The sequence below is a fragment of the Pan troglodytes genome, chromosome 13, assembly GCF_028858775.2.
Source record: "Pan troglodytes isolate AG18354 chromosome 13, NHGRI_mPanTro3-v2.0_pri, whole genome shotgun sequence".
NCBI lineage: Eukaryota > Metazoa > Chordata > Mammalia > Primates > Hominidae > Pan > Pan troglodytes.
This window is the reverse complement of record NC_072411.2, coordinates 132,340,061-132,365,513: the sequence shown is the minus strand read 5'-3', so window position 1 is coordinate 132,365,513 and position 25,453 is coordinate 132,340,061.

The window sequence follows — 25,453 nt, the reverse complement described above, 5'->3', positions numbered from 1 at the left end:
TGCTGTTCTTCAGCCTCCGCTGGTGATACCCAGTCAAACAGGGTCTGGAATGGACTTCCAGCAAACTCCAACAGACCTGCAGCTGAGGGTCCTGACTGTTAGAAGGAAAACTAACAAACAGAAAGGAATAGCATCAACATCAACAAAAGGGACATCCACAGCAACACCCCATCTGTGGGTCACCATCATCAAAGACCAAAGGTAGATAAAACCACAAAGATGGGGAGAAACCAGAGCAGAAAAGCTGAAAATTCCAAAAACCAGAGCACTTCTCCTCCAAAGGATCGCAGCTCCTCGCCAGCAAGGGAACAAAACTGGAAGGAGAATGAGTTTGACGAGTTAACAGAAGTAGGCTTCAGAAGGTCGGTAACGACAAACTTCTCCGAGCTAAAGGAGCACGTTTTAACCCATCGCAAAAAAGCTAAAAACATTGAAAAAAGGTTAGATGAATGGCTAACTAGAATAAACAGTGTAGAGAAGACCTTAAATGACCCGATGGAGCTGAAAAACACAGTACAAGAACTTCGCGATGCATGCAGAAGCTTCAATAGCCGATTTGATCAAGGATAAGAAAGAATATCAGTGATTGAAGATCAAATTAATGAAACAAAGTGAGAAGACAAGATTAGAGAAAAAAGAGTGAGAATAAATGAACAAAGCCTCCAAGAAATATGGGGCTATGTGAAAAGACCAAATATATGTTTGACTGGTGTACCAGAAAGTGACAGCGAGAATGGAACCAAGTTAGAAAACACACTTCAGGATATTATCCAGGAGAACTTCCCTAACCTAGAAAAGCAGGCCAACATTCAAATTCAGGAAATACAGAGAACACCACAAAGATACTCCTCAATAAGAGCAACCCCAAGACACATAATTGTCAGATTCACCAAGGTTGAAATGAAGGAAAAAATGTTAAGGGCAGCCAGAGAGAAACGTTGGGTTACCCACAAAGGGAAGCCCATCAGACTAACAGCGGATCTTTCAGCAGAAACCCTACAAGCCAGAAGAGAGTGGGGGCCAATATTCAACATTCTTAAAGAAAATAATTTTCAACCCAGAATCTCATACCCAGCCAAAATAAGCTTCATAAGTGAAGGAGAAATAAAATCCTTTACAGACAAGCAAATGCTGAGAGACTTTGTCACCACCAGGCCTGCCTTACAAGAGCTCCTGAAGGAAGCACTAAACATGGACAGGAACAACCAGTACCAGTCACTGCAAAAACATGCCAAATTGTAGAGACCATGGACACTATGAAGAAACTGCATCAATTAACAGGCAAAATAACCAGCTAATATCATAATGACAAGATCAAATTCAAACACAACAATATTAACCTTAAATGTAAATGGGCTAAATACCCCAATTAAAAGACACCCACTGGCAAATTGGATAAAGAGTCAAGACCCATCAGTGTGCTGTATTCAGGAGACCCATTTCATGTGCAGAGACACACATAGGCTCAAAATAAAGGGATGGAGGAAGATCTACCAAGCAAATGAAAAGCAAAAAAAAAAAAAAAAAAAAAAAAGCAGGGGTTGCAATCCTAGTCTGTGATAAAACAGACTTTAAACCAACAAAGATCAAAAGAGACAAAGAAGGCCACTACATAATGGTAAAGGGATCAATTCAACAAGAGCTAACTATACTAAATATATATGCACCCAATAGAGGAGCACCCAGATTCATAAAGCAAGTCTTAGAGACCTACAAACAGACTTAGACTCCCACACAATAATAATGGGAGAATTTAACACCCCACTGTCAATATTAGATCAACAAGACAGAAGGTTGACAAGGATATCCAGGACTTGAACTCAGCTCTGGACCAAGCAGACCTAATACACATCTACAGAACCCTACACCCCACATCAACAGAATATACATTCTTCTCAGCACCACATCACACTTATTCTAAAATTGACCACATAATTGGAAGTAAAACACTCCTCAGCAAATGTAAAAGAACAGAAATCACAACAAACTGTCTCTCAGACCACAGTGCAATCAAATTAGAGCTCAGGATTAAGAAACTCACTCAAAACCACACAACTGCATGGAAACTGAACAACCTGCTCCTGAATGACTACTGGGTAAATAACGAAATGAAGGCAGAAATAAACATGTTCTTTGAAACAAATGAGAACAAAGACACAACGTACCAGAATCTCTGGGACATGTTTAAAGCAGTGTGTAGAGGGAAATTTATAGCACTAAATGCCCACAAGAGAAAGCAGGAAAGATCTAAAATTGACGCCCTAACATCACAATTAAAAGAACTAGAGAAGAAAGAGCAAACAAATTCAAAAGCTAGCAGGAGTCAAGAAATAACTAAGATCAGAGCAGAACTGAAGGAGATAGAGACACAAAAAACCCTTCAAAATATAAATGAATCCAGGAGCCGGTTTTTTGAAAAGATCAACAAAATTGATAGACTGCTAGCAAGACTAATAAAGAAGAAAAGATAGAAGAATCAAATAGACGCAATAAAAAATGATAAAGGGGATATCACCACCAATCCCACAGACATACAAACTACCATCAGAGAATACTATAAACACCTTTACGCAAAGAAACTAGAAAATCTAGAAGAAATGCATAAATTCCTGGACAAATACACCCTCCCAAGACTAAACCAGGAAAAAGTTGAATCTCTGAATAGACCAATAACAACTGAGGCAATAATTAATTATTGAAATTAATTGAAATTGAGGCAATAATTAATAGCCTACCAACCAAAAAAAGTCCAGGACCAGATGGATTCACAGCTGAATTCTACCAGAGGTACAAAGAGGAGCTGGTATCATTCCTTCTGAAACTATTCCAATCAATAGAAAAAGAGGGAATCCTCCCTAACTCATTTTATGAGGCCAGCATCATCCTGATAACAAAGCCTGGCAGAGAAACAACAACAAAAAAAGATAATTTTAGGCCAATATCCCTGATGAACATCAATGCAAAAATCTTCAATAAAATACTGGCAAACTGAATCCAGCAGCACATCAAAAAGCTTATCCATCATGATCAAGTCGGTTTCATCCCCGGGATGCAAGGCTGGTTCATCATATGCAAATCAATAAACGTAATCCGTCACATAAATAGAACCAATGAAAAAACCACGTGTTTATCTCAATAGATGCAGAAAAGGTCTTCAACAAAATTCAACCACCCTTCATGCTAAAAACTCTCAATAAACTAGGTGTTGATGGGACATATCTCAAAAATAATAAGAGCTATTTATGACAAACCCACAGCCAATATCATACTGAATAGGCAAACACTGGAAGAATTCCTTTTGAAAACTGGCACAAGACAAGGATGCCATCTCTCACCACTCCTATTAGACATAGTGTTGGAAGTTCTGCTAGGGCAATCAGGCAAGAGAAAGAAATAAAGGGTATTCAATTAGGAAAAGAGGAAGTCAAATTGTCCCTGTTTGCAGATGACATGATTGTATATTTAGAAAACCCCATTGTCTCAGCCCAAAATCTCCTTAAACTGATAAGCAACTTCAGCAAAGTCTCAGGATACAAAATCAATGTGCAAAAATCACAAGCATTCCTATATACCAATAATAGACAGAGAGCCAAATCATGAATGAGCTCCCATTCACAATTACTACAAAGAGAGTAAAATACCTAGGAATCCAACTTACAAGGGATGTGAAGGACCTCTTCAAGGAGAACTACAAACCACTGCTCAACAAAATAAAAGAGGACACAAACAAATGGAAGAACATTCCCTGCTCATGGATAGGAAGAATCAATATCATGAAAATGGCCATACTGCCCAAGGTGATTTATAGATTCGATACTATCCCCATCAAGCTACCACTGACTTTCTTCACAGAATTGGAAAAATCTACTTTAAAGTTCATATAGAACCAAAAAAGAGCCTGCATAGCCAAGACAATCCTAAGCAAACAGAACAAAGCTGGAGGCATCATGTTACCTGACTTCAAACTATACTACAAGGCTACAGTAACCGAAACAGCATGGTACTGGTACCAAAACAAGATATATAGACCAATGGAACAGAACAGAGGCCTCAGAAATAGCACCACACATCTACAACCATCTGATCTTTGACAAACGTGACAAAAACAAGAAATGGGGAAAGGATTTCCTATTTAATAAGTGGTGCTGGGAAAACTGGCTAGCCATATGCAGAAAGCTGAAACTGGATCCCTTCCTTACACTTTATACAAAAATTAACTCAAGATGGATTAAAGACTTAAATATAAGACGTAACACCATAAAAACCCTAGAAGAAAACCTAGGCAATACCATTCAGGACATAGGCATGGGCAATGACTTCATGACTAAAACACCAAAAGCAATGGCAACAAAAGCCAAAATAAACAAATGGGATCTAATTAAACTAAAGAGCTTCTTCACAGCAAAAGAAACTATCATTAGAGTGAACAGGCAACCTACAGAATCTGAGAAAATTTTTATAATCTATCCATCTGACAAAGGGCTAATTTCCAGAATCTACAAAGAACTTAAACAAATTTACAGGAAAAAAACAAACAACCCCTTCAAAAGCGGGCAAAAGATATGAACAGACACTTCTCAAAAGAAGACATTTATGCAGCCAACAGACATGTGAAAAAAAGCTCATCATCACTGGTCATTAGAGAAATGCAAATCAAAACCGCAATTTGATACCATCTCATGCCAGTTAGAATGGCAATCATTAAAAAGTCAGGAAACAACAGATGCTGGAGAGGATGTGGAGAAATAGGAATGCTTTTACACTGTTGTTGGGAATGTAAATTAGTTCAACCATTGTGGAAGACAGTGTGGCAATTCCTCAAGGATCTAGAACTAGAAATACCATTTGACCCAGTGACCCCATTACTGGGTATATAGCCAAAGGATGATAAGTCATTCTACTATAAAGGCACATGCACACATATGTTTACTGCAGCACTATTCACAACAGCAAAGACTTGGAACCAACCCAAATGGCCATCAATGATAGACTGGATTAAGAAGATGTGGCACATATATACCATGGAACACTACGCAGCCATAAGAAAGAGTGAGTTCATGTCCTTTGCAGGAACATGGATGAAGCTGGAAACCATCATTCTAAGCAAACTATCACAAGGACACAAAACCAAACACCACATGTTCTCACTCATAGGTGGGAGTTGAACAAAGAGAACACATGGACACAGGGTGGGGAACATCACACATCGGGGCCTGTCAGGGAGTGGAGGGTAAGGGGAGAGATAGCATTAGGAGAAATACCTGATGTAAATGACGAGTTGATGGGTGCAGCAAACCAACATGGCACATGTATACCTATGTAACAAACCTTCAAGTTGTGCACATGTATCCTAGAACTTAAAATATAATATATATACACACACACACATATATATGTACACACACACATACACATATACACACACATATACACACACACATATATATATGTACACCAGCATACCTCAGAGACATTACAGGCTTCATCCAAACCACCCAGCAATAAAGCAAATATCATAATAAAGTGAGTCACACTAATTGTATGGTTCCCCAGTTAATAAAAAAAGGTATGTTTATACTTTGCTATGATCTATTAAGTGTGCAATAGCATTATGTCTTTTAAAATGTTCACACCTTAATTTTAAAATACTTTGCTAAAAAATGCTAATGATAATCTGAGCCTTCAGTGAGTCATAACCTTTTTTGCTGAAGGAGGGTCTTGCCTTGGTGTTGATGGCTGCTGACTGATCAAGATGGCGGCTGCTGAAGGTTGGAATGGCTGTAGCAATTTCTTAAAATAAGACAATAGAGTTTGCCATATTGATTCACTTCTCCTTTCACGAAATATTTATCGGTAACATGCAATGACATTTGATAGCATTTTATCCACAATAAAACTTCTTTCAAAATTTGAGTCAATTGTCTCAAACCTTGCGGGTTTGTGTAATATAGTTTATGTGACATTCTACATTCTTTTTTTTCTTTGAGAGTCTTTTTATTTTTTTAAATTTGTACAAATGTATGGGGTACATGAGAAATTTGGTTACATGTAAACAATGCATAGTTATCAAGTCAGGATATTTAAGGTGTCCATTACCTGAGTACAATGAATTTTCATTAGCTATAGTCATCCTACTCTGCTATCAAACACTGAATTTATTTCTTCTGTCTTACTGCATTTATTTGTACCCTTTAACCCACTTCTCTTCATCCTGCCCATCCTCCCCACTCACCCTTCCCAATCTCTGTTATCTATTTTTCCACTCTTTACCTCCATGTGTTGTTTTTTTAGCTCCCACAAATGAGTGAGAACTTCTTTGTTGTCATTTAAATAGTGTTCACAGCATCTTTTCCAGGAGTAGATTCCAGCTTAAGAAACCATATTCTTTGCTTACTTACCTGTAAGTTGCTTATCTGCAACTCCTCATGCATTCAAGCTTTATCATTGGATTGCAGCAATTCCATCATATCTTCAGGCTCCACTTCTAATTCTCCTTCTCTCAATACTTGCACCACATCTGCAGTTACTTTCTCCACTGAAGTCCCGAACCCCTCAGAGTCATCCATGAGGGTTGGAATCAACTTCTTCCAAACCCTATTAATTTTGATATTTTGACCTCCTCCCATAAATCACGAATGTTCTTAATGGCAACTAGAATGGTAAATCCTTTCCAAAACATTTTCCATTTATTTTGTCCAGATCCATCAGAGGACTCACTATGTATGGCACCTATAGCCTTACTAAATGTAATTCTTAAATCACAAAACTTGAAAGTCAAAATACTCCTTGATTCATAGAAAATCAAGTAAAAGTCAAGTAAATGGAAAATCTTTTCAACAAATAGTGAGGCAACAATTGTATTATACATATATAGTCATATATATGTATGTACTCCATACTATTATTGGTTCCATTGACTATGACTATATATCCCAAAAGTGTATATATATATATACATATGTATATATGTGTGTGTGTGTATGTGTGTGTGTGTATATATATATGCTCAAAAGTGTGTGTGTGTGTATATATATATATTCAAAAAGAATGAACCTTGAGGGAGTAGAGCAAGCAAGATAACAGAATAGAAGCCTACACCATTTGCCAACCCCAAGGAACATCTAAATTTAACAAATACCTGCACATAGAATAACACCGTCACAAGAACCAAAACTTGGGTGAGCACTCACAGTACTTGGCTGTAACTTCATATTGCTGAAAGAGTCATTGGAAAGAATAGAAGAAACAGGGTTTTTTGTTTGTTTGTTTTGGAAACCAAGTCTCACTCTGTCACCCAGGCTGGAGGTGCAGTGAGTCGCACAGTCTTGGCTCACTGCAACCTCTGCCTCCCTGGTTCAAGGGATCCTCGTGCCTCAGCCCCCTGAGTAGCTGGGATTACAGGCACGTGCCACCACACCCATCTAATTTTTGTATTTTTAGTAGAGACAAGGTTTCACCATGTTGGCCAGGCTAGTTTCTAACTCATGGCCTCAAGTGATGAGCTCACCTCAGCCTCCCAAAGTGCTGGGATTACAGGCATGGGCCATTGTGCCCAGCCTGGAGAGACAGTCTTGAATTCCCAACGCCATCCCTCACCCATCCCCATAGCAATCTGTGCACTTTAGGGAGGGAGGGTGGGGCAACTGGGGGACTTTACAATGAACTCAGTGTTGCCCTGTCACAGCAGAGAACAAAGCCATGCTGGGCTCAGGCAGTGTCTGTGCACAGAGGGGGCATTTGGACCAGACCTAGCCAGAGGGGAATCACCCATCCCAGCAGTCGGCAACTGAGTCTCTCAGCAAGCCTCGCCACTGTAAGCCAAAGTCCTCTGGGGTCCTAGGTAAACTTGAAAGGCAGCCTAGAACACAAGGTCTGCAATTCCTAGGTAACTTCCAGTGTCAGGCTGGGCTCAGAGCCATAGGACTAAGGTGGCAGGTGACCTAGGAAGACACTAGCCAGGGTAGCTACAGGAGTACTTGCACCTCCCCTTTCCCAGCCACAGGCAGTGTAGCTCACAGCAACAAAAGTCTTTCACTGTGAAGAGTAACAGTGACTTTGTCTTGCATTTCGGATACCAGCTCAGCCACAATATGATAGGGCACTGTGCAGAGTCATGAGTTCCCCATTCCAGGCCCTAGCTCTCAGACATTTCTAGACACACATCGGGCCAAAAGGGAGCCCACTATCTTGAAGAGAAGGACCCAGTCCTGGTAAGATTCATTACCTGCTGAATAAAGAACCCTTGGGCAGTGGATAATCACCAGTAACACTGTGGGCCTTGGCCTCTGAGACGTGCTGACTAAAAGTGTGACCCAGCACATTCCCAGCTGTGGTGACTACAGCAAAAATTTCCTTCTGTTTGAGAAAAGCAGGGGGAAAACTAAAGGGGAGTTTCTCTTGCACCTTAGGTACCAGCTTGGCCACAGTGGGGTCAAGCAACAAGAAGGCTCTTGGGGTCCCTGAGTCCAGGCCTAGGCTCTTGGACAGCATTTCTGGACCTGCCCTGAGCCAAAGGGAGCCCACTGCCCTGAGGGGTGAGTCCCAGGCCTGGCAGCACTCACCACAAGCTGACTCAAGAGCCCCTGTGCTTTAAGTGAACATCGGTGGTGGCCTGGAAAAACCTCCCATAGGCCAGTGGTGGTGGTGGCCACAGAGAGAGGCTCCTTTGCCTGTGGAAAGGGAAGGAAAGAGTGAGAAGGACTTTGTATTGTGGTTTGAGTGCCAGCTTAGTTGCAGTAAAATAGAATATTAGCAAATTTCTAAGGTTTTTGACTCTAATCCCTGGCTCCCAGACAATATCTCTGGACCTGCCTAGGGCCTGGGGGAACTCACTGCCCTGAAGGGAAGGACATAAATCTGGCTGGCTTTGCCACCTGCTGATCATAGAGCCCTATGGCCTTGCATGAACATAGGTGGTAGCCAGGTAGTGGTTCCAGCAGGCCTTGGGCAAGACCCAGTGCTGGGCTGGCTTCAGGCTTGACCCAGCACAGTTGCAGTGGTGGTGGCCACAGGAGTGCCTATATCACCACATCCCCAGTTCCAGGCTGCTCAGCAAAGAGGGAGAGAGACTCTCTTTCTTCTCTGAATTATCCAAGACCACCAAGGTGGTACCTCAATGAGTCTGTAAAAACTACAGCAATATTGGGCTTTGGGTCCAAGTCCCTTCAAATACCTGAAAAGCTTCCTTAAGAAGGATGGGCCCAAACAAGCCCAGACTGCAAAGGCTACAATAAGTATCTAAATCTTCAATGCCTGGACACCAAAGAACATCTGACAGCATCAACACCATCCAGGAAAACATGACCTCACCAAATGAACTAAACAGAGCACCAGGGACCAATCCTGGAGTAACAAGAGATATGAGACCTTTCAGACAGAGAATTTAAAATAGCTGTTTAGAGAAAACTGAAAAAAAAAAAAATTGAAGATAACAAAGAGAAGGGATTCAGAATTCCATCAGATAAATTTAACAAAGAGATTAAAATAATTAAAAAGAATCAAGCAGAAATTCTGGAGTTGAAAAATGCGATTGGCATACAGAAGAATGCATCAGAGACTTTTATAGCAGAGGTGATCAAGCAGAAGAATTACTGAGCTTGAAGACAGACTATTGGAAAATACACAGTCAGAGGAGACAAAAGAAAAAAGAATAAAGCACCCTAAAAGATCTAGGAAATAGCCTCAAAATGGCAAATCTAAGAGTTTTTTGCCTGCCAAGCACAGTGGCTCACGCCTGTAATCCCAGCACTTTAAGAGGCCGAAGCAGGTGGATCACTTGAGGTCATGAGTTTAAGACCAGCCTGGCCAATGTGATGAAACCCCATCTCTACTAAAAATACAAAAATTAGCCAGGTGTTGTGGCGCACACCTATAATCCCAGCTACTCGGGAGGCTGAGGCAGGAGAATAGCTTGAACCTGAGAGGCAGAGGTTGCAATGAGCTGAGATTGTGCCACTCCACACCAGCCTGGGTGACAGAGCAAGACTCCACCTCAAAAAGAAGACAAAAAAAAAAAAAAGAGTTTTTGGCCTTAAAAGAGGAGGAAGAAAGGGATAGGAAGTTTATTCAAAAGGATATCAGAGAATTTCCCAAACCTAGAGAAAGAAATCAACATTCAAGTACAACAAAGTTATACAACACCAAGCTGATGTAACTCAAAGATTACCTCAAGGCATTTAATAATGAAACTCTCAAAGGTCAAGGATAAAGGAAGGATTCTAAAAGCAGCAAGAGAAAAGAAACAAATAACATGTAATGGAGTTCCAATACATCTGGCAGCAGACTTTTCAATGGAAACCTTACAGGCCAGGAGAGAGTGACATGACATACTCAAAGTGCTGAAGGGGAAAAAAAAAACTTTTATCTTAGAATATTATATCTGATGAAAATATCCTTCAAGCATGAAGGAGAAATAAAGACATTCCCAAACAAACAAAAGCTGAGGAATTTCATCACCACCAAACCTGTCCTACAAGAAAGGCTAAAGGAAGTTCTTCAATCAGAAAAGGATGTTAATGAGCGAAAAGAAATCATCTGAAGGAACAAAACTCACTGGTAATAGTAAGGACATAGAAAAACACAGACTATTATAACATTGTAGTTGTGGTGTGTAAACTACTCTTATCTTAAGTAGAAAGACTAAATGATGACCCAATCAAGAATAATAATTACTGTAACTTTTCAAGACATAGACAGTAAAATAAGACATAAAGAGAAACAACAAAAAGTTAAAAAGCAGGAAAATGAAATTAAATTGTAGAGTTTGTATTAGTTTTCTTTTTGTGTGTTTGTTTGGTTGGTTTTTTATGTAATCAGTGTTAAGTTGCCATCTGTTTAAAATAATGGGTTATAAAATAGTATTTGCAAGCCTCATGGTAACTTTAAAAGAAAAAGTATACAAACAGTGGATGCGCAAAAAACAAAAAGCAAGAAACTAAATCATACTACCAGAGAAAATCACCTTCACTAAAAAGAAGACATGAAGGAAGGAAAGAAGAAAAAGGAGACCACAAAACAATCAGAAAACAAATCACAAAATGGCAGGAGTAAGCCCCTAGTTATCAATAATAACATTGAATGTAAATGGACTAAACTCTCTAATCAAAAGACATAAGTGGGTGGATGGATTTAAAAAACAAGACCCATTGATCTGTTGCCTACAAGAAACACATTTCACCTATAAAGATACACATAGACTGAAAACAAAGGTATGTAAAAAGATATTCCATGCCAATGGAAACCAAAAAAGAGCAGGGGCAGCTATATCTATATCAGACAAAATAGATTTCAAGACAAAAACTGTAAGAAGAGACAAAAAAAGGTCATTTGTAATGATAAAGGGTCAGTCTAGCTACAGGATATAACAATTGTAAATATATGCACCCAACACTGAGGCACTCAGACATATAAAGCAAATATTTACATATTTGCTTTATATAAAGCAAATATATGAACAGAACTCTGTATGCTCTCTTTAGCATATAGAGCTAAAGAGAGAGACAGATCTTAATATAATAATAGCTGGAGACTTCAACACCCCACTTTCAGCTTTGGACAGATCTTTCACACAGAAACTCAACAAAGAAACATTGGATGTAATCTGCACTGTAGACCAAATGGACCTAATAGATATTTACAGAACATTTTATCCAACAGCTGCAGAATACACATTCTTCTCTTTAGTACATGGATCATTCTCAAGGATAGAACAGATGTTAGGGCACAAAACAAGTCTTAAAACATTCAAAAAATGGGAATAATATCAAGTATCTTATCTTGATAAAGAATTTCTCATAAAACGAGAAGTGAACAACAAGAGGAATTTTTGAAACTATATAAACACCTGGAAAGTAAGCAATATGTTCCTGAATGACCAGTGAGTCAATGAAATTAACAAGAAAATTGAAACATTTTCTAAATGAAGGATAATGGCAGCACAACATACCAAAACCTATGGGCTACAATGAAAGCAGTACTAAGAGGGAAATGTATAGCTATAAGCGCCTATGTGACACTTAATATTGAGTGTCAACTTGACTGGATTGAAGGATGCAAAGTATTGTTGCTAGGTGTGTCTGTGAAGATGTTGCCAAAGGAGATTAACATTTGAGTCAGTGGACTAGGAGAGGCAGACCCACCCTCAATCTGGGTGGTCACCGTGTAATCAGCTGCCAGAGTGGCTAGAATAAACCAGGCAGAAGAGTGTGGAAAAGACTTGACTTGCTGAGTCTTCAAGCCTTCATCTTTTCCCCATGCTGGATGCTTCCTGTCCTCAAATATCAGACTCCAAGTTCTTCGGCTTTTGGACTCTTGGACTAACATCAGTGGTTTGCCAGGGTCTCTCAGGCCTTTGGCCACAGACTGAAGGCTGAACTGTTGGCTTCCCTACTTTTGAGGTTTTGGGACTTGGACTGGCTTCCCTGCTCCTCAGCTTGTAGATAGCCTATTATGGGACTTCATCTGTGATCATGTGAGTCAGTACTCCTAATAATACTCCTTTCACCTTCATGGGGAAAGGATTCCTTATTTAATAAATGGTGTTGGGGAAACTGGCTAGCCATATGCAGAAAACTGAAACTAGACCCCTTCCTTACACCTCATCCAAAAATTAACTCAAGATGGATTAAAGACTTAAATGTAAGACCTAAAACCATAAAAACCCTAGAAGAAAATCTAGGCAATACTATTCAGGACATAGGCATGGGCAAAGACTTCATGACTAAAACACCAAAAGCAATGGCAACAAAAGCCAAAATAGACAAATGGGATCTAATTAAACTAAAGAGCTTCTGCACAGCAAAAGAAACTATCATCAGAGTGAACAGGCAACCTAGAGAAAGGGGGGAAATTTTTGCAATCTATCCATCTGACAAAGGGTTAATATCCAAAATCTAACAGGAACTTAAACAAATTTACAAGAAAAAAACAAACAACCCCATCAAAAAGTGGGTGAAGGATATGAACAGACACTTCTCAAAAGAAGACATTTACGCAGCCAACAAGCATATGAAAAAAAGCTCATCATCACTGGTCATTAGAGAAATGCAAATCAAAACCACAATGAGATATCATCTCACGCCAGTTAGAAGGGTGATCATTAAAAAGTCAGGGAACAGTAGATGCTGGAGAGGATGTGGAGAAATAGGAACACTTTTACACTGTTGTTGGGAGTGTAAATTAGTTCAACCATTGTGGAAGACAGTGTGGCAATTTCTCAAGGATCTAGAACCAGAAATACCATTTGATCCAGCAGTCCCATTATTGGGTATATAGCCAAAGGATTATAAATCATTCTACTATAAAGACACATGCACATGTATGTTTATTGAAGCACTATTCACAATAGCAAAGACTTGGTACCAACCCAAATGTCCAGCAATGATAGACTGGATAAAGAAAATGTGGCACATATACACCATGGAATACTATGCAGCCATAAAAAAGAGTGAGTTCATGTCCTCTGCAGGGACATGGATGCAGCTGGAAGCCATCATTCTCAGCAAACTAACACAGGAACAGAAAACTGAACATCACATGTTCTCACTCATAAGTGGGAGTTGAACAATGAGAACACATGGACACAGGGAGGGGAACATCACACACCAGGGCCTGTCAGGGGGTGGAGGGTAAGGGGAGAGATAACATTAGGAGAAATACCTAATGTAGATGACGGGTTGATGGGTACAGCAAACCACAATGGCACCTGTATACCTAGGTAACAAACCTGCATGTTCTGCATGTGTATCCCAGAACTTAAAGTATAATAATAAAAAAAATCACCTTAGGCTCCTCAGAAATGAGGTGTTAAGTAGAGAATTAAAAAAAAAAAGAACAAAATCAGAGGAATCACATTACCTGACTTCAAATTATGCTACAGAGCTATAGTAACCAGAACAGCATGATACTGTCATAAAAATAGGCACATAGACAAATGGAACAGAATAGAGAACCCAGAAACAAATCCACATGCCTATAGTGAACTCATTTTTGACAAAGGCACCAAGAACATACTCTGGAGAAAAAACAGTCTCTTCAATAAATGGTGCTGGGGAAAATGGATATCCATATGCAGAAGAATAAAACTAGACCCCTACCTCTCACTATATACAAAAACCAAATCAAAATGGATTAAGAACTTAAATCTAAGACCTCAAACTACAAAATTACTGCAAGAAAACTTTGGGAGAAATCTCTAGGATTTTGGCCTTGGAAAAATTTTTTGAACAATACCTCACAAGCACAGGCAACCAAAGCAAAAACGGACAGATGGGTTCACATCAAGTTTAAAAACTTCTGCAAAGCAAATAAAACAATCAACAAAGTGAAAAGACAGCCCACAAAATGAGGGAAAATATTTGCAAAGTGAAAAGACAAACCTACAAAATGGGAGAAAATATCTGGATAAATAACCAGAATATATAAAGAGCTCAAACAACTCTATTGGAAAAAATCTAATAACCTGATTCGAAAATGGGTGAAATATTTGAATAGACATTTCTCAAAAGAAGACATACACATGACAATCAGTGCTCAACATCACTGATCATCAGAGAAAAGCAAATCAAAACTACAATGAGAATCATCTCACCCCAATTAAAATGGCTTATATCCTGGTATCAAAACAGACACATAGACCAATGAAACAAAATAGAGATCTCAGAAATAACCATCTGATCTTCAACAAACCTGACAAAAACAAGCAATGGCAAAAGGTTCTCCATTTAATAAACGGTGCTGGGAAAACTGGCTAGCCATATGCAAAAAACTGAAACTGGACCCCTTCCTTACACCTTATACAAAAATTAACTCAAGATGGACTAAAGACTTAAATGTAAAACCCAAAACCATAAAAACCCAAGAAAAAAATCTAGGCATTACTACTCAGTGAATAGGCATGGGCAAAGATTTTATGATGAAATCACCAAAAGCAATTGCAACAAAAGCTAAAATTGACAAATAGGATCTAATTAAACTAAAAAGCTTCTGCACAGCGAAAGAAACTATCATCAGAGCAAACAGACAACCTACAGAATGGGAGAACATTTTTACAATCTACTCATCTGACAATGGTCTAATATCCAGAATGTACAAGGAACTTAAAAAAATTTACAAGAAAAAAACAAACCCATCAAAAAATGGGCAAAGGACATGAACAGACACTTCTCAAAAGAAAACATTCATGTGGCCAACAAATATGAAGAAAAACTGGACATCACTGATCATTAGAGTAATGCAAATAAAAACCACAATGAGATGCCATCTCATGCCAGTCAGAATGGCAATTATTAAAAAGTCAAGAAACAACAGATACTGACAATGCTGTGGAGAAATAGAAATGCCCTTTTTATTGTTGGTGAGATTGTAAGTTAGTTCAACCACTGTGGAAGACAGTGTGGCGATTCCTCAAGGATCTAGAACCAGAAATACCATTTGACCCAGCAATCTCATTACTGGGTATATACCAAAAAGAATATAAATCATTCTATTATAAAGATACATGCACACATATGTTTATTGCAGCACTATTCACAATAGCAAAGACTTGGAACCAACCCAAATGCCCATCAATGATAGACTGGATAAAGAAAATGTGGTACATATACACCATGGAAGATTATGCAGCCATAAAAAGGAATGAGATCATGTCCTTTGCAGGGATATGGATGAAGCTGGAAGCCATCATTCTCAGCAAACTAAGACAGGAACAGAAAACAAAACACCACATGTTCTCACTTATAAGTGGGAGTTGAACAATGAGAACACATGGACACAGGGAGGAGAACAACTCACACTGGGGCATGTCAAGGGGCCAGGGGAAGGAAGAGCATCAGGACTAACAGCTAATGTATGTGGGGCTTAACACCTAGGTGATGGGTTGATAGGTGCAGCAAACCACCATGGCACACATTTGTTTACCTATGTAACAAACCTGCATGTTCAGCACACATATCCTGGAACCTAAAATTACATTAACATTTTTTAAAAAAAGGCTTATATCCAAGACAGGCAATAACAAATTCTGGAAAGGATATGGAGAAAAGGAAACCCTCATACGCTGTTGGTGGGAATGTAAATTAGTACAACCACTATGAAGAACAATTTGGAAGTTCCTCAAAAAACTGAAAATATAGCTATCATATGATCCAGCAATTCCACTGCTGGGTATATACCCAAAAGAAAGGAAATCAGTACATTGATTTTCTCATACACTGTTGGTGGGAATGTAAATTAGTACAACCACTATGAAGAACAATTTAGAGGTTCCTCAAAAAACTGAAAATATAGCTACCATATGATCCAGCAATTCCACTGCTGGGTATATAACCAAAAGAAAGGAAATCAGTATATTGAAGAGGTATCTGCACTCCCATGTTTGTTGCAGTACTGTTCACAATAGCCAAGATTTGGAAGCAACCTAAGTGTCCATCAACAGATGAATGGATAAAGAAAATGTGGTACTTACACACAGTGGAATACTACTCGGCCATAAAAAAGAATAAGATTCTGTCAGTTGCAACAACATGGATGGAACTTCAGGTCATTATGTTAAGTGAAATAAGCTGGGCAAGGAAAGACAAACATCGCATATTCTCACTTATTTGTGGGATCTAAAAATCCAAAAAAATTGAACTCATGGTAACAGACAGTAGAAGGGTGGTTACCAGAGGCGGGGAAGGGGAGTGGGGAGTGGTGGGGAAGTGGAGATGGTTAATGGTCACCAAAAAAAATAGTTAGAAAGCATGAATAATACCTAATATTTGGTAGCATAACATGGTGACTATAGTCAAAATAATTTAATGGTACATTTTAAAATAACTAAAAGAGTATACTTGGGTTGTTTGTAGCACAAAAAATAAATGCTTGAAGAGATGGATAATCCCATTTTCCATGATGTGATTATTAACATTGAATGCTTGTATCAAAATATGTCATGTCCCCCATAAATATATACACCCATATACCCACAAAAATCAAAAATAAAAATTTGATTTTAAAAAAAGAATAAATCTTGACCTGTACCTTGAATCATATACAAAATTCAACTTAAATGGATCATAGACCTAAATGTAAAACCAACAACTAAACAACTTCTAGAAGAAAACAGTCCTGGTGTGGTGGCTCATGATTGTAATCCCAGCACTTTGGGAGGCCAAGGCAGGCAGATCACCTGAGGTCAGGAGTTCGAGACCAGCCTAGCCAACATATAGTGAAACCCCACTTCTACTAAAAAATACAAAAATTAGCTGGGTGTGGTGGTGCATACCTGTAGTCCCAGCTACTTGGGAAGCTGAGGCAGGAGAATGGCTTGAACCTGGGAGGCAGAGGTTGCCGTGAGCTGAGATCGCACCACTGCACTCCTGCCTGGGTGACGGAGCAAGACTCTGTCTCTCAAAAAAAAAGAAAGAAAGAAAGAAAGAAAAATCTTTGCAACCTTAGGTTAGGTAAATGTTGCTTATATAGCAAACGAAAAGCTCAAACCACTGAGTAAAAAAAGTATATTTTCTTTCAAAATTTAAAACTTCAGTTTTTTGAACTCTTACAACTTAACAATAAAAAGAGTTGGGCGTGATGGCACCCACCTGTAGTCCCAGGTACTCTGGAAGCTTAGGCAGAAGATTCACTTAAACACAAGAGTTTGAGGCTGCACTGAGCTAAAATTGTGAAACCGCTCTCCAGCCTGGGCAATACAGCAAGACTTCATCTCTTAAAAAAATGTATAATATAAAGAACCCAGCTTTGCAAAAGGACAAAGGATTTGAATAGACATTTCTCCAAGGAAAACATACATATGCATTGGGCTAAGAAGACATGAAAAGATGTCCATAATCACTAGCACTAGGGAAATGCAAATTAAAACCACAACGAGATACCACTTCACATCCACTAGGATAGGTAGTATGAAAAGGACAGAGAATAAATAGTACTGGAATTTCCTCAGAAAGTTAAGCAAAGAATTACTATGTGACCCAGCAACTCTATTCCAACGTATATAGTCAAAAGAAATAAAAACATATATCCACATAAAAACTTGCACATAAGCCCAGCACATGGCTCACACCTGGAATCCCAGCACTTTGGGAGGCTGAGGTGGACAGATCACTTGAGGTCAGGAGTTTGAGGCCAGCCTGGCCAACATGGTGAAACCCCATCTCTACTAAAAATACAAAAATTAGCCAGGCATGGTGGCACATGCCTGTAATACCAGCTACTCAGGAGGCTGAGGCAGGAGAATCACTTGAACCCAGGAGGCAGAGGTTGCTGTGAGCCGAAATCACACCACTGCATTCCAGCCTGGGCAACAGAGCAAGGCTCGGTCTCAAAAACAAATAAACCCACAAGCTTGTTCACAAATGTTCATAGCAGCATTATGTATAATAGCCATGATCTAAATGTTCAAATGAATAATGAATAAACAAAATGTAATATATCCATGCAATAGAATATTACTGAGCTATAAAAAGGAATAAAGTTCTGATACCTGCTACAATAGGATGAACATTGAACACATTATAACAGAAACCAGAAACAAAGGCCACATATTATATGGTTTTATTTACATGAGATGTCCAGAACAGGCAAATCTATAGAAATACAAGGAAAATTAGTGGTTGCCAGGATCTAGGGAGAGGGGAGAGTAGGCAGTGACTGCTCATAGGTATGATGTTTCTTTTTGGAGTGACAAAAATGTTCTGGAATTAGATAATGGTGATTGCATTGCTTTGTGTATAGATAAAAACAACTAAATAGTACACTTTGAAAGGATGAATTTTATGTTCTGTGAATTATATCTCCTTTTTTTAAAAAAAACAGATCTTCTAAATTGTCTGGTCTTTGAAATACATTAAGAAAAATGAAAAGATAAGCCAGAGAGTGGGAGGAAATGTTTTCAAATCATAGATCTGATCAAAGAAAGGTAACCAGAATATAAGTAAACTCTCAAAACTCAATGATCAGAAAACAATCCAATTTTCAAAAGCATAGAAAATTTGAACATTTTACAAAAAAAGTTTAGAAAAAATGCTATCAGCACAGGAAAAAACACTCAACATCATTAAGAAAATATAAATTAAACTACAATAAGAGACCACTCACTACACACCTATTAGAATGTTTAAAACTGTGAGGGAAAATGGCAATATCAAATGTTAGCCAAAATGTGAATCAACTGGAATGTTCATAGACTTCTGGTGGCAATGTAATATGGCATAACTAGTTTGGAAAACAGTTTGACAGCTTCTTAAAAAGTTAAACATACACTTACCACAGATGACCCGGACATTGCATTCCTAGGTATTGACACAAGAGAAATGAAAATATATGTCCACACACAAACCTGTACACAAATGTTTACAACAGCATTATTCACTAAAAGTCAAAAACCAGAAACAAGCCAAATATCCATTAATCCATGAATGGATAAACAAATCTTTGTTATATAGTCATACAATGGAATACTACTCAGTAGTAAGAAGGAACAGTTATGCTATAGTACTCCACACAAACACATGCAACGTAGGTAAATCTCGAAGGCATTATACCAACTGTAAGAAGCCAGACACAAAAGAATATCAAGTGTATAATTTCATTTACATGACATTCTGGAAAAACAAAACTCTAGACAGAACTCAGATGAGTGGTTGCCAGGTGTTAGTAGTGACGGCAATAGTTGGGTACAAAAGGGCACAAGGGAACTCTTTTGGTTGGATGGAAATTGTTCTACATCTTCATTGCGGTGGTGGTTACACAACTGTAAACATTCGTCAAATTTCAGAGAACTATGTGCTTCTAAAGGTGATTCTTACCACTCCTATTCATCATAGTACTGAAAGTCCTTGCCAGAGCAATCAGCCATGAGAAAAAAATAAAAAGCATCCAAATATGAAAAGAAGAATTCAAACTATCTTTCTTTGCAGATGATAGGATTCTATTCATTGAAAAGCCTAAAGACTCTGCCAAAAAGCTCCTGGAACTGATAAATGACTTCAGTAAAGTTTCAGGATATAAAAATCAATGTACAAAAATCAGTAGCATTTCTTTACAGCAATAACATTTGAACGTTATTAGCTCGAGCTAACAGCCAAATCAAGAATGCAATCCCGGCTGGGCGCGGTGGCTCATGCCCGTAATCCCAGCACTTTGCGAGGCTGAGGAGGGCAGATCACCTGAAGTCAGGAGTTTGAAACAAGCCTGTCTCTACTAAAAATATGAAAATTAGCTGGTGTGGTGGTGCGTGCCCGTAATTCCAACTACTCGGGAGGCCAAGGCATGGGAATCACTTGAACCCTAGAGGAGGAGGTTGCAATAAGCAGAGATCATGCCACTGTACTTCAGTCTGTGTGACAGAGTAAGACTGTCCAAAAAAAAAGCAATCCCATTACAATAGCCACACAAAAAAGTAGAATACCTAGGAATACATCTAACCAAGGAAGTGAAAGGTCTTTACAAGGAGAACTACAAAACACTGCTAAAAGAAATCACAGATGAGACAAACAAACGGAAAATATTCCATGCTCATGGATTGCAAGAATCAGTACCATTAAAATGGCCTTATTATTGCCCAAAGCAATCTACAGATTCAATGCTATTTCTATCAAACTACCAAGGTTATTTTTCACAGAATTGGAAAAAACTATTCTAAAATTCATATGGAACCAAAAAAATAGCCTATATAACCAAAGCAATTCTAAGCAAAATGTACAAAGCCAGAAGCATCACATTAATCCACTTCAAACTATACTATAAGGCTACAGTAACCAAAACAACATGGTACTGGTACAAAAATAAACAGATAGGCCAATGGAACAGAAAAGAGAACTCAGAAATAAAGCCACACACCTACAGCCATCTAATCTTTGACAAAATCAACAAAAATAAGCAATGGGAAAAGAAGTCCCTATTCAATAAATGGTGGTGGGATACAGGCTAGCCATATGCAGAAGAATGAAGTTGGACCCCTACCTTTCACCATTTATAATAACTAACTCAAGATGGATTAAAGATTTAAATGTAAGACTTCAAACTATCAGAATCCTAGAAGAATATTTACGAAGCACCATTCTGGACATGGGCCTTAGGAAAGAATTTATTACTACGATCTCAAAAGCAATTGCAAAAAAAAAAAACAAAAATTGACAAGTGGTATCTAATTAAACTAAAAAGCTTCTGCACACCAAAAGAAATAGTCAACTGAGTAAACAGACAACCTACAGACTGGGAGAAAATATTTGCAAACTATGCATCCAACAAAGGTCTCATATCACGAATCTATAGGAACTTAAACAATTGAACTAGCAAAAAACAAATAATTCCATTAAAAAATGGGCACAAGACATGAACAGACACTTCTCAAAAAATGGCATACAAGTGGACAACAAACACATAGAAAAATGCCGATCATCACTAATCATTGGAGAAATGCAAATCGAAACCACAATGAAATGCCATCTGACACCTGTCAGAATGGCTATTATTACAAAGTCAAAAAACAACAAATATTGTTGAGGCCGCTGAGAAAAGGGAATGCTTCTACATTGTTAAAAGGAATGTAAATTAGTTAAGCCACTGTGGAAAGCAGTTTGTAGACTTCTCAGAGAACCAAAAGTAGAGCTACCATTCGACCCAAGCAATCTCATTACTGGGTATGTATCCAAAAGAAAACAAATCATTTTACCAAAAAGACACATGCACTTGCAATTCGTGCAGCACTATTCACAATAGCAAAATTATGGAATCAACCTAGGTGCCCATCAACAGTGTACTGGATAAAGAAAATGTGGCACATATACACCATGGAATACTATACAGCCATAAAAAATGAAATCATGTCCATTGCAGCAACATGAATACAGCTGAGTACCTGGGTGACAGGATAATTCATACCCGAACCTCAGCAACATGCAATATACCCAGGTAGCAAACCTGCACATGTACCGCCCCCCGGATCTAAAATAAAGGTTGGAAAAGGGAAAAAAAAGGTGATTTTTTTTCCCATATGTAAATTATATCTCAACAAATTTGATTCTTAAAAAATGAACTAGGTTATTCTAATACATCTCCTCCCACAAAAAAAAATACACTAAATTTTATTTTTAAAAATTTTGTATAGATACTCCATGGTGGAATTGTTAGATCAAATGGTAATCCTACTTTCAGTTCTTTAAGGAACCTCTAAACTGTTTCCACGGTGGTTGTACTAGTTTACATTCCCCCTAGCAGTGTAAAAGTGTTCCCTTTTTACCACATCCATGCCAGCATCTATTATTTTTTGATTTTTTAATTATGGCCATTCTTGCAGGGTAAGGTGGTATCTCATTATAGTTTTAATTTGCATTTCTCTGATAGCTAGTGATGTTGAGCTTTTTTTTACACGTTTGTTGGCCATTTGTATACCTTCTTTTAAGAATTGTCTATTCATGTCCTTTGCCCACTTTTTGATGGATTATTTGGTTTTTTCTTGCTGATTTGATTGAGTTCCTTGTAGATTCTGGATGTTAGTCCTCTGTCAGATGCAAAGACACTTGCATACACATGTTTATAGCGATTGCAAAAATATGGAACCAACGTGAATGCCCAGCAACCAATGAGTGAATAAAGAAAACGTTGTGTATGTACACTATGGAATACTACTTAGCCATAAAAAATAGTGGTATTTGCAGCAACTTGGATGGATTGGAGATTATTATTCTAAGTGAAGTAGCTCAGGAATTGAAAACCAAATATCATATGTTCTCACTTATAAGTGGGAGCTAAACTATGAGGATGCAAAGGTATAAGAATGATATATTGGACTTTGAGGACTCAGGGGAAAGGGTGGGAGGGAGGTGCACTATTTGGGGCATACTTATACTAAAAAGTATTCATTGTTTATCTGAGACGCATATTTAACTGGGCACTCTTTTTTAAAGTTTTATTTTAGGTTCAAGGGTACATGTGCAGGTTTGTTACATAGCTAAACTCATGTCACAGGGATTTGTTGTACAGATTATTTCATCACCCAGGTACTAAGCCTAGTATCCAATAGTTATTTTTTCTGCTCCTATTTCTCCTCCCACCCTCCACCCTCAAGTAGACCCTAGTGTCTGTTGTTTCCTTCTTCCTGTCTGTAAGTTCTCATTATTTAGCTCCCACATATAAATGAGAACATGCGGTATATGGTTTTCTGTTCCTGTGTTAGTTTGCTAAGGATAATGATCTCCAGCTACATTCATGTTCCCACAAAGCCATGGTCTCTTTTTCATGGCTGCATAGTATTCCATGGTGTATATGTACCACATTTTATTCAATCTGTCACTGATGGGCATTTAGGTTGAATCCAGGCCTTTGCTATTGTGAACCGTGCTGCAATGTACATTCATGTGCATGTGTCTTCATGGTAGAATGATTTATATTCCTCTGGGTATATACCCTGTAATGGGGATGCTGGGTCAAATGGTAGTTCTGCTTTCAGTTCTTTGAGGAATCACCATACTGCTTTCCACAGTGGTTGAACTCATTTACACTCCCACCAATGGTGTGTAAATGTTCCCTTTTCTCCACAACCTCACCAGCATCTGTTATTTTTTTAGATTTTTCTAATAGCCATTCTGAATGGTGTGAGATGGTATCTCATTGTGGTTTTGATTTGCATTTCTCTAATGATCAGTGATGAAATAATTTCATATGCTTTTTGGCTGCATATATGTATTTTTTTGCAAAGTGTCTGTTTATGTCCTTTGCTCACTTTTTAATGGGGTTGTTTGTTTTTTCCTTGTAAATTTAAGTTCCTCATAAATGCTGGATATTAGACCTTTGTCAAATGCATAGTTTGCAAATATTTTCTCCCATTCTGTAGGTTGTCTGTTTACTCTGTTGATAGTTTCTTTTGCTGTGCAGAATCTCTTAAGTTTAATTAGGTCCCATTCATCAATTTTTGCTTTTATACTGATTACTTTGAGCATCTCCATCATGAAATCTTTGCCTGTTCCTATGTCCAGGATGGTATTGCCTAGGTTGTCGTCCAGGGTTTTTATAGTTTTGGATTTTACATTTAAATCCATCTTGATTTGATTTTTGTATATGGTATAAGGAAGGGTTCCAGTTTCAGTCTTCTGCATATGGCTAGCCAGTTACTCTGGAACCATTTACTGAATAGGGAGTCTTTTCCCCATTGCTTGTTCTTGTCAGCTTTGTCAAAGATCAGATGGTCATAGGTGTGTGGCCTTATTTCTGGTTTCTCTATTCTGTTCCATTGTTCTATGTATCTGTTTTTGTACCAGTACCATGCTGTTTTGGTTATGTAGCCCTGTAGTATAATTTGAAGTTAGGTAGTGTGATGCCTCCAGCTTTGTTGCTTTTGCTTAAGATTGCCTTGGCTATTTGGGCTCTTTTTGGATTCCATATGAATTTTAAAATAGTTTTTTCTAGTTCTGTAAAGAATGACATTGGTAGTTTGATAGGAATAGCATTGAATCTATACGTTGCTTTGGGCAGTATGGCCATTTTAATGATATTGATTCTTCCTATTCCATGAGCATGGTGTGTTTTTCCATTTGTTTGTGTCATCTCTGATTTCTTTCAGCAATGTTTTGTAATTCTCATTGTAGAGATCTTTCACCTCCCTGGTTAGCTGTTTCCTAAGTGGTTTATTCTTTTTGTGGCAATTGTGAATAGGATTGCCTTCCTGATTTGACTCTCGGCTTGGCTGTTGTTGGCTTTTAAGAACATTAGTAATTTTTGTACACTGATTTTCTATCCTGAACTTTGCTGAAGTTGTTTATCAGCTGCAGGAGTTTTAAGGCATTTTCTAGATACAGAATCATGTCATCTGCAAACAGAGATAGCTTGACTTTATAGTTTTGAGTTTTACATTTAAGTCTTTAATCCATCTTGAGTTGATTTTCATATGTGGTGTAAGGAAGGGGAACTCTCTATCTGAATACCCTTTATTTCTTTCTCTTGCCTGATTGATCTAAGTCTTCTAAAGCTTTGTTGAAGAGGAGTGGTGAGAAAGGGCATCCTTGTCTTGTACCAGTTTTCAAGGAGAATGCTTCCAGCTTTTCTTCATTTCATATGATATTGGCTATGGCTGTCATAGATGGCTATCATTCTGAGGTATGCCCCTTCAATACTTAGTTTATTGAGAGTTTTTAATATAAAGAGATGTTTAATTTTTTTGAAAACCTTTTCTGCATCTATTGAGATAATCATGGTTTTTCTCTTTAGTTCTGTTTATGTGATGTATCACATTTATTGATTTGTGTGTGTTGAACCAAACTTGCATCCCAGGGATGAAGCCAACTTGATTGTGGTGGATTAGCTTTTTTATGTGCTGCTGAATTCAATTTGCAAGTATTTTGTTGAGGATTTTTGCATCAATGTTCATCAAATATACTGGCCTGAAGTTTTATTTTTTGTCGTTGTTGCGTATCTGCCAGGATTTGGTATCAGGATGATGCTGGCCTCATAGAATGACTTG